The sequence below is a fragment of the Elephantulus edwardii genome, unplaced genomic scaffold (genome assembly GCF_000299155.1).
Source record: "Elephantulus edwardii isolate Elephantulus edwardi_28Jun2011 unplaced genomic scaffold, EleEdw1.0 scaffold00062, whole genome shotgun sequence".
In the NCBI taxonomy this organism is placed as follows: domain Eukaryota; kingdom Metazoa; phylum Chordata; class Mammalia; order Macroscelidea; family Macroscelididae; genus Elephantulus; species Elephantulus edwardii.
The window spans coordinates 13,932,955-13,944,045 of NW_006399812.1; the positions used below are offsets into that span (position 1 = coordinate 13,932,955).

Genomic DNA, 11,091 nt, shown 5'->3' on the forward strand with positions numbered 1-11,091 from the left:
TTGACCTGGATATCTTTTATAGATGATAGTTTTTTAATCTAAGTATAGATTTTGTATGAACACAATTAAGTGTTCTGGAATTCTCATTCTTCTCAATGTTAGCCATAGTTTCTTCTTATCCACACAGTCAAATGTCTTTGCATAGTCAACAAAACACAGATAGACCTTCTTCAGGTATTCTCTGCTTTCAACCAGAATCCATTTGACATCAATAATGATAACCCTGGCTCCATGGCCTCTTCTACATCAAGCTTGAAATTCTGGCAGTTCCCTGTCAATATACTGTTCCAAGTATTTTTTTTAAACAAACCCCAAATTTATTCATTCTTAATAACCTTGCAGGCCATTGTATACCTTCTGCACTGATCCTTGCTTAAATAGTTGTTTGATACCTTCTCTTGCTTCTTCTGTTGACTGTTTTTAGGAAAATCCACATCAAATGTGATTACCAAAGAGTCCTTAATGCTCTTGTTGTCAAAGTTAGGGAGCCCTTCTCCTTTCTTCCATAGCTTGGCTCCTGGACTGGTAATCTTATCCCGGGAAATATGAACCTTGTGACTATCCAAGTGAGTAATATCCATCTCAAAGCCAACCAAGAATTCAACCAATGAGTTTGTCACATTTGTGTATGAGTCATTTCCTCGCCTTTCAAATAGCAGATGCTTGACAACTCTGTTTCAGAATTATTAGTCTCCTAGTTCTCTGCCCATATGAACCTCACCTTCTCCAATGAGGGGTACTTCATGCCATCTCTCGCCCCAGGCTCTATTTCTCCTCCATTGTTTCTTCTTCTTTTTTTTTCTATTTGTTTTTTGTTTTATTTTTAATTTATTATTAATTTCAATGAAAATTTACAGAGACTTTGGATTTCTATTCATTCATTGTTGCACTTTTCTCCCCTCCCAACCCTCCCCTCTAGTACACTACCCTCTTGGAAAAGTAAAAGAAAAATTATTTCATTGTTTTACAATCCCTCCCCCCAGGTCAACTCCACTATACAGCCTTTGCTCTGGACATCTGTTTCAATGCAGTATACATTATTGAATCCAATCCTTCTCAGTCTCCTCCCAACCCCGAGGTCAGTCCTGCTTTACAACAGTGGCACCATGAAATATTTGTCCTTTTGTGACTGAGATACTTCACTCAGCAATGCCCTCCAGGGTCACCCATTTTGAATAATATTGCATGAGTTCCTTGTTTTTCAATTCCATTGTATGACTATAACACAGCTCCTCTATCCATTCGTTTGTTGATGTGCACTTAGGTTGTTTCCAGCTCCTTGCTATTGTGAACAAAGCCGCGATAAACATGAGTGTGCATATATCTGCTTGGATGTCAGTTATGGTCTCTTTGGGGGTATATTCCTAGTAGTGGAATTGCTGGGTCAAATGGTATCTCTATTTGGAACTTTTTGAGAAAGCGCCATACCACCTTCCACAGTGATTACACCATTTTACACTCCCACCAACAGTGGATAAGGGTTCCAGTTTCTCCACAAACTCGCCAGCATTTGTTGCTTGCTATTCTGTTAAATTTTGCAATTCTGACTATATCTCATAGTTGTTTTGATTTGCATCTCTTTTAGAGCTAGGGATTTTGACCATTTCTTCATGTGCTTGTTAGCCATCTGAATGTCTTCTTCGGTGAAGTGTCTATTCATATCCTGTGCCCATTTTTCTATTGGATTATTTACCTTTATCTTGTTGTGGATCTCAAGTATTTTATAAATTCTGGATAAGTCCCTTATCTGATATGTCATTACCAAATACTTTTCCCCAGTCTGTGGCTTCCCTTTTTACCCTGGTGGAGAAGTTTTTGGATGTGCATAGGGATTTGAGTCTTAGAGATCCCATGCAGAGCGAGAACATTCCAGAGGTAGCCAGCTCCGGCGCTGACGCGTGTGGACCCCCCTGCGCTCCTCCGCGGGGGCACTGGCCCGCCCGCTCTCGCCCTCCCGCCCGCCTCCTTCTCGGACCAGGTGACCACGCGCCGGGCGAGCAGCGTTGGGTTTATGTCTTTATTTCACAAAAAGGAGCTGTTGCGCAGCCACTGGTACCTGTATTGGGGAAACAGCCTGCACACAAGACGATTCCAGCCTCGGCGGCCACGACTTTTTCATGTCAGAGACCGAGAACTCTTGCAGTCGTTTATGTCATCCCTTCTCCAAACAGAAGATACCAAAAAGTTGCAATCAAAGATTTCTCCATCTTATTGATAAAGCTACTAATAAGCCAAAATGTTTGTCAACGTCAACCGCAGCGTGTCAGATCAGTTCTATTGCTACAAGATGCCGCGTCTGATTGCCAAGGTTGAGGGCAAAGGAAATGGAATCAAGACAGTTATAGTCAACATGGTTGACGTTGCAAAGGTGCTTAATCGGCCTCCAACGTATCCCACCAAATATTTTGGTTGTGAGCTGGGAGCACAGACCCAGTTTGATGTTAAGAATGACCGCTACATTGTCAATGAATCTCATGAGGCGAACAAGCTGCAAGACATGTTGGACGGATTAATTAAAAAATTTGTTCTCTGTACAAACAACAGAGAATTCTTGTAAAGCCTGTGGCTACAGAGGCATACTTGACACACATCATAAACTCTGCACTTTCATTCTCAAAAACCCACCTGAGAATAGTGACAGTGGCACAACCAAGAAAGAAAAGGAAAAGAAAACCAGAAAGTGCAAGGATAAGGAGAACGGCTCTGTGTCCAGCAGTGAGACGCCACCACCTCCACCTCCACATGACATCAGCCCTCCTCCCCATGCTCTGGAAGAAGAGGAAGATGATGACTGGGGAGAGGATACAACAGAGGAAGCCCAGAGGCCCAGAATGCGTGAAATTAGTGACCACACAAAACTTCTGACCCTTAGTGATGATTTGGAGCGGACCATTGAAGAACGAGTCAACATTTTGTTTGATTTTGTTAAGAAAAAGAAAGAAGAGGGAATTATTGATTCATCTGACAAAAAGATTGTTGCTGAAGCGGAAAGGCTGCATGTGAAAGCTATGGACCCTCTTGTTTTGACTGAAGTTCTTTTTAATGAGAAGAGAACAAATCAAGAAATACAGGCGCCACTTTTTACGATTTTGTCACAACAACAAAAAAGCTCAGCGGTACCTTCTCCGTAGTTTAGAGTATGTGGTAGCAATGCACCAGGCGCAACTTCTCTCCAAGACCCCGCACATCCTGAAGGAGATGTATGACGCAGACCTTCTGGAAGAGGTCATCATTAGCTGGTCAGAGAAGGCCTCCAAGAAGTATGTCTCAAAAGAACTTGCCAAAGAGATCTGTGTGAAAGCAGAACCATTGATAAAATGGTTGAAGGAGGCAGAGGAGGAATCTTCCGGTGGCGAAGAGGAAGATGAAGATGAAAATATTGAGGTGGTATATTCGAAGACTGCCAGTGTACCTAAAGTTGAAACTGTGAAGTCTGACAACAAGGATGATGACATTGATATTGATGCCATTTAAAGTGGTGGATGCAACCTAGCTTCACAGTATAATGCTGCAAAATTTCCTGCATTATCAGCCAGAAGTGCAACATGTGTGTGCAAAAGCTGCAACGGCTTAACATCATGCTACACTTAATACTAAAAATGTCCTACTGTGAGTGGTTTGTAAGTAGATGTCTTGATGCGACATCTGAGGAGCCCATACACATTTGTGAGCAGATGTACTTTGCTTATTTATAGCATGTTTCTTTCTGAAAACCTAGCGGTGAACAAATTGGATCACATTTATGCAGTTACACAAAAATAAAGATTTGTTTTGGTGAAAAAAAAAAAAAAAAAAAGATCCCATGCATCTATTTTATCTTCTGGTTGTAGATTTTTCAGGATACTTGGAAGACTGCTTATGTTGTGGATTAGAACTTCTAGCATTCTTCCAGGCTTTTCTTCAATGAAGATTATAGTCCTTGGATTTAGTCCTAAGTCCATGATCCACCTTGAGTTGGTTTTTGTATATGGAGTGAAGTGTGGATCTTGCTTGAGTTGTTTGCAAATACTTCTCCAATTTTGCCAACACCATTTGTCAAAAAGGCTGTCATTTCCCCACTTAACTGATTTCATCTCCTTGTCAAAAATCTGATGGCCATAGATAGAAGGGCTGATCTCCGGGTTCTCAATTATATGCCATTGATCTATGTGTCTCTCATTGTACTAGTACCAAGCTGTCTTAACCACCACGGCAGTGTAGTAGGATTTGAAATCAGGAGTGATATACCTCCTACCTTTCTTCTATTTTTAAGGAGTGCTTTGCTTTTTCGGGGCTTCTTTCCATTCCAAATGAAACTGGAAATTGTCTTTTCCATCTCCTTAAAGAATGGGATTGGTATTTGTATTGCGGTTGCATTAAACGTGTAAATTGCCTTCGGTAGTATTGCCATTTTCACAATATTGAGTCTTCCTATGCATTAGCAAGGGATATTTTTCCACTTCTCCAGTTCTCGTTTTGTTTCTTGTAATAATGTTTTGTAATTTCCTTTGAATAGATCCTTTGTGCTTCTTGTTAAATTTACTCCCATGTATTTAATCTTGTGATTAGCTATTGTGAATGATACTGTTTTTCTTAGTTCCGCCTCTGTATTCTCTTTGTCACTGTAGAGAAATCCCACTGATTTTTGTATGTTGATCTTGTATCCTGTCACCTTGCTAAATTAGTCCACTGTGTCCAAGAGTTTTCTTGCTGAGTCTTTAGGGTTTTCTAAGTATACTATCATGTCATCTGCATAGAGAGATAATTTTACCTCCTCTTTGCCAATTTGGATACCTTTTATTCCCTTCTCTTGTCTTATTGCTATTGCTAAGACTTCCAGTACAATATTGAATGAGAGTGGTGAGAGTCGGCATCCTTGCCTAGTTCCTGAGAACTATGTTGGCTCTTGGGTTTGCATAAATACTTTTTACTATGTTGAAGAAATTCCCCTCTAATGCTATTTTGTTGAGTGTTTTAATCAGGAAAGGGTGTTGGATTTTGTTAAAGGCTTTTTCTGCATCAATTGATAGGATCATGTGGTTCTTGTTCTTTCCTTTGTTAATGTGATGAATTACATTAATTGTTTTCCTTATGTTGAACCATCCTTGCATACTCGTTATTAACCCCACTTGGTGATGATGAACTATTTCTTTGACGTATTGTTGGATTCTATTGGCCAGTATTTTATTCAGGGCTTTTGCATCTATGTTCATGGGAGATATTGACCTATAGTTTTCTATTTTGGTGGTGTCCTTACCTGGCTTTGGTATCAAGGATATGTTTGCTTCATAGAATGAGTTTGGGAGAATTCCATCTTCTTCTATTTTCTGAAATAATTTATGTAGAATTGGTAACAGTTCTTCTCTGAATGTTTGATAAAATTCACTTGTAAAACCATCTGGTCCAGGGCTTTTTTTGGTTGAAGTTGTTGTATTACCTTTTCAATTTTTTCTTTTGTAATGGGTCTGTTCAGATGTTCAATTTAGGTTTGTGTCAGTTTAGGCAGGTTGTGCATTTCTAACTATCTGTCCATTTCCTCTAGGTTTTCATATTTGTTTGAGCATAGTTTTTCATAATACTCTAATGTTAGCTTTTTTATTTTAGGTAGTTCTGTTGTGATGTGGCCTGATTCCTCTCTTATTCTGATTATTTTTGTCTTCTCCTTTTCTTTTGTGAGTTTTGCTAGTGGTTTGTCGACTTTATTGACCTTTTCAAAGAACCAACTCCTAGTTTTGTTGATAGTTTCAGTTGTTTTTAAGTTTTCTACTTCATTTATGTCTGCTCTAATATTTATAATTTCAGGTTTTTTAGAAGGTGTTGGGTTTTCTTGCTGTTCTTTGTCAATTTGCTGGATATATTGGTTTAGAGAGTCAATGATCAATTTTTCCTGCCTTTTGATGTGCTTGCTTATTGCTATAAATTGACCTCTGATTACCACTTTAGCTGTTTCCCAGAGGTTTTGGTAAATGGTGTTTTCACTGTCATTTGTTCAAGAAACTTTTTAATTTCATTTTTTATTTCTTCTAGTACCCAGTTGTGTTCAAGCAAGATGTTGTTCAGCTTCCAAATGTATGGGTTTTTTTCTCCTTTATCTTCTTATTATTAATTTCTAATTTTGTAGCATTATGGTCTGAAAAGATGCTTTGTATTATTTCTATGTTTTTTTTTTAAGTTTATTGATGCTTGCCTTGTGACCTAGAATGTGATCTATTCTGGAGAACATTCCATGCACATTGGAGATGAAGGTAAAAGAAGGTGCTTTTGGGGGCTGCATTAGCCTATAAATATCTATGAGGTCAAGTTGGTTTATTATGTGGTTCAATTCTTCAGCATCTCTGTTGAGTTTTTTTCTGGTGGTTCTATCTTTTCTTGAGAGGGGTGTATTGAAGTCTCCAAGTACAACAGTAGTGTTGTCTATGGCCTTTTTTTTTGTTTTCTTAATGTTTGTTTTATGTATTTTGCAGGTCTTTCATTTGGTGCATAGATATTTATTATTGTTACGTCCTCTTGTTCTATTGACTCTTTTAGCATTATGTAGTGACCTTCCTTTTCCTTTGTGATGGTTTTTACATTGAAATTTATTTCACCAGAGATGAATATTGCTACTCCTGCTTTTTTCTGGTTGCCATTTACTTGGTATATTTTCCCCCCACCTTTTACTTTTAGTCTATCTTCATTTTTCATGTCTCATGTAGACAACATATTGATGGATTTGGGGTTTTAGCCCCAATCTGCTACTCTTTTTCTCTTCAGTGGTGCATTTAAACCATTCACATTCAGTGTGATCATTGAGAGGCAAGGTTTTATTGCTATCATTGTGTTGAGTCCTTTTTGGTGTTGTTGCTAGTTACTTTGGACCATGCAGCTTTCGGTGGTATGTCTATAAAAAGGACATCTCCTAGTCTTTCCTGCAATGCTGGTCTTGTTTTTACAAACTCTCTTAGGTTCTGCTTTTCTGGGAATATCTTGATCTCTCCTTGGTACAGTTTACTTGGTTGACAGTTGTGCTTTTTGAGTGTTTGATATATGTCCTTCCACTCTCTTCTTGCTTGCATGGTTTCTGCTCAGAATTCAGCACTTAATCTTATCTGTTCTCCCTTATAGTTTACTCTTTGTTTCTCCCCTGCTGCTTTCAGGATTCTCTCGTTATTTTGGTTCTGTCAAATTTAACTATGATAATCCTTGATGTTTTTCTTTTGGGGTCTAGTCTATATGGAGCTCACTGAGCTTTTGAATATATATTCTCTCTTTCTTCCTTATGCCTGGGAAGTTTTCCTCTAGTAATTCTTCCACAACTTTTTCAGTGCCTTTACTTGCTTCTTCCTTTTCTGGGATTCCAATGATGTGCATGTTATTTCTCTTGATGGTGTCCCACATTATTCTTAGGTTTTCTTCTTTTTCCTTCTCTTTTGAGTCTGCTTTTTGCTCTAGCAGATAAGTGGTGGCAATTCTGTCTTCAATTTCACTGGTTCTGTGTTCCATCTCTTCAACTCTGCTCATGTGTCCCTCCATCATGTTGACAGCCTCTGAAACATTGAACCTTATATTTTGGATAGTGGTTTCCTGTTTTTGCAGTGCTGCTAATGCCTCATTTATTTTCATTTTCTCTGCATTGATTTTTTTGAGATCCTCCTGTTTTTTGCCTGTAGTATCCTCTAATTCATCAAGTTTGTCTTTTATCCTTTGAATATATTCAATCATTCTTCTTTTAAATTCTGTGTCAGAAAGTTCCATCACACATTCTAGCTTCAGGAAATCCACTGATGCTGTGTCACCCTTTTGGCAGTGACATCTTGCTTTGCTCTTGTGTATTGTGTGGGATAGCTTGCTTTCTTCTAGACACTGATATGTTCTTGATCTGAAAAGAATGCTCTAGAGATCAGTTGGGTGGCTACCCCACTTGTGTGTTTCTCTGAACTTCTGACTTCAGGGAAATGTCAGTTCAGAGCCTGTGAGAGCAACCTCTTGTTGGTAAGACAGGTCAAGATGCTCCTGATTAAAGACACGTTGATTGACCAGACGTGTAGGCACCTGTATGGAGCCAAATGGGGTGAGGCAGGCACAGGGTTGGGGTAATCACAAGGGCAGGTCAAACACTTGGGGGACCTCACTCAGACATCAGCTGTCTGGGTGTGTTCACGATTGGTGTCCCAACTTAAATTCCTGGTGTTTGTTTTCCACCCAGTGGTTTTCACTCAGTGGCCCCTGCCCAGTGGAACTTATACAGGTGCCCTCATGCAGCAGCCCCTGTCCAAGCAAGGTCCTGGGTTCAATGGTACCGGAAAAGTCAGAGTCAAATTCCCAGCAACCCACTAGCCTCTGGCTGGTCTGCAGAGTCCACAAAAGTTCCGACAGATTGCCACTGGCTGGCTCTTTCCTGGGCAGCCAGCATGGCCCAAGAGAGCTCAGCCAAATTCCCCACAAGTGGGAACGCTCTTGGGTGCTCTCCCAGGTAATCGGCAGTGCCCCAGAAAACCCAGTCAGGAACCTATTGGCCTTTCTCCTGCCAGATTAGTCCCACAGAAGCTCGGCTGGTGGTTCTGGGTGATGGCTGGATCCATGGTGTGTCTTTGAGGTCCTGTAGCTCCAAAGGGAACTGCTGCAACAAAAGTTCTGATTCAAAATCCTACTGTCCATGGCTCGTAGTGTTGTTCGGTCTCTGTGCTGCATGAAGGACTCTCTAGTGGCCCTTGGGCACCACTGGAGTCACAGGCTGTGACAGAGGCGCATGGTTTTGGAGCGGGGGAGAGGGAGGAAGCATGGGGCTGGGGACGTGGGGGGAGCACAGGGCTGGGACACTACCCCCAGGAGGCAGGGAGCTGGGCTTGGGCGCCACCAGGGGTTTATGGGGTCACACAGTGGAGGGCCACAGGGGGCTCACATGGTGGTGGGCCATTGCTCCTTTGGGTCACGCGGCAGGTGTTTGCTCGTCGGGAGTCTCATGGAGGCTGAGGGCAGTCAGTTGTTCTCCGGAGTCACAAGGTGGCAGGTGGTTTCTCCTTACTTGCTCCTGGTGGGTGGGTTCCACAGGGACTCAGCTGTCCTGTGTGTGGTTCAAATTCCAGCTTTCCAGTTGCACCGGGGGTTCGGGGTTCCGGCTGCGCCCGTTACGGCTGAGGGGGGGAGGGCGGGGTCTGGGGCATGGAAGTGCCTGGGGGCCTAGCTGGGTGGTTCACATCTCTTGCCAGCAGTTGCATTTCCATTTCCATTTTCTAAGCAAGCACCTTACCACAGTTTTCTTTCTAAACACTTCCACAAAATTTCCAATATACACTTCTTCCAAAGTGAGGAGATCTACGATCATGCTTATACAAAACCTGTATTGGACCAGGAAGCAGTCCTCAGAACAGATCAAGGAAACACTTCATGGTTCAAAACTAGGAAAGGAGTGTGTCAGGGATGCGTCCTGTTCCTATACCTTTTCAATATATATATGCAGAACAGATCATCCAGGAGGCAGAGCTTTGTGAGGAAGAGTGTGGCATCAAAATTGGAGAAAAACTCAGCAACAACCTACAATATACAGATTACACAAACTTGCTTGCTGAAACTGAAGAAGACCTGAAGCACTTGCTGCAAAAGGTCAAGGGCTATAGTCTTCAATATGGATTGAAGCTCAACATCAAGAAGACAAAGATTCTCACCACTGGGCCAATTGGCAGCACCATAATAGATGGGGAAAAGATTGAGATTGTTAGCAATTACAGATTGCTCGAATCCGCAATCAACACTCTTAACACCATCAATCAGAAAATCAAAAGATGAATTGTATTGGGGAAAATCTGCTGTCATGGACCTCTCCAGAATGCTGAAGAGCAACGATGTCAGTCTAGATACAAAGGTGCACCTCATCCAGGCTATGGTCTTCTCAATTACTTGTTATGCTTCAGAGTTGGACAATGACTAAGAATGACATATGAAGAATAGATGCCTTCGAGTTGTGGTGCTGGAGAAAGTCTTGAACATGAACTGCCAAGAAAACCAATCAGTCAGTCTTGGAGAGGATGAAACCAGGTCTCTCCTTGGAGGCTAGGATCTTGAAGCTCTGCCTCACTTACTTTGGACACATGGCCAGAAGACATCAGTCCTTGGAGAAGGGCATCATGCTCAAAAGGGTGAATGTACAGTGCAGGAGAGGAAGACCGCAGATGAGATAGATTGATACAGTAACTGGGGCAGTGGGGGGGTTGGTGTGTTGGAATTAGTGAGATTGCCTCAGGACAGGAAGGACTCAGAGCTGCTGTTTATAGGGTCATTATACATCGCAGGTGACTCAATGGCACATAACAACAATAACATACTATGATAGATTTGTAAGGAGGAGTATCATCCACTTCCTAAACAATATGCCTCCAGAAAGTCTATGAATTTTGATAAATGTCAATAGTTATAGGGAGGCTTCAGGCCTTTTGTTCATAGGATCGCTATGAGTCGTTCTTGACTCAAAGGCATTCATCATCAACAACTTGAGCTATTTCTGTCTTGCCGACTTGGTGCTCCACCAAACTTGAAAAGAAAATCTCCAAAGAAGTGTGAAAAAAAAGTCTCCAGGGGAGCTCTGATGCTCATCTTTTAGTCCCTCTTCCCCATAAGCATCATATTGTTTCCCAATATCTGACAGCACCTCATAAGCAGCATCCAGATCTTGGAATTTCTCCTGAGCTCCTGGATCATCAGGGTTCCTTCTGGTCAGGAAGAAGCTGCAGAGCTAGTTTCCTATAAGCTTTTTTAATATCCATTAAAAAGGCACGGTGAAGTACCCTCCAAAATCTTAGAAAACTCTTGGCTGTCAGCCATGATTCTGATGAAGTACAGCAGCGACAGAAGGGGCCCAGGTTCTGCCGCGCCATGGTTTCTCTGTCCTGGACCCTAGCCCATGTACTCCTCATAGCTAGCTCTGCTTGCCAGGCCCCTGACCCTGGGAGGGCACTTCATGCCAGGATTCCCCCTCCCCTTGTACACAGCGATCACTAGCTTGCCTCCACAAAACACTTTTTTTTAATGATCTTCAGCAATATTTTGCTTGCATGTGATCTTAATGATACTGTTTAATAAATTCCACATTAATTTGGACCACCTCTCTTGCCATCTCTGAAAGCAGCCCCACCACCA

The 11,091-nt window shown here is 41.6% G+C and overlaps 2 pseudogenes; one reads left to right on the forward strand and one right to left on the reverse strand.

The window, feature by feature from the left end:
• Positions 1-327: 327 nt before the first annotated feature.
• LOC102877519 lies at positions 328-10,829 on the reverse strand (annotated as a pseudogene).
• LOC102844746 lies at positions 2,237-3,474 on the forward strand (annotated as a pseudogene).
• Positions 10,830-11,091: the final 262 nt, after the last annotated feature.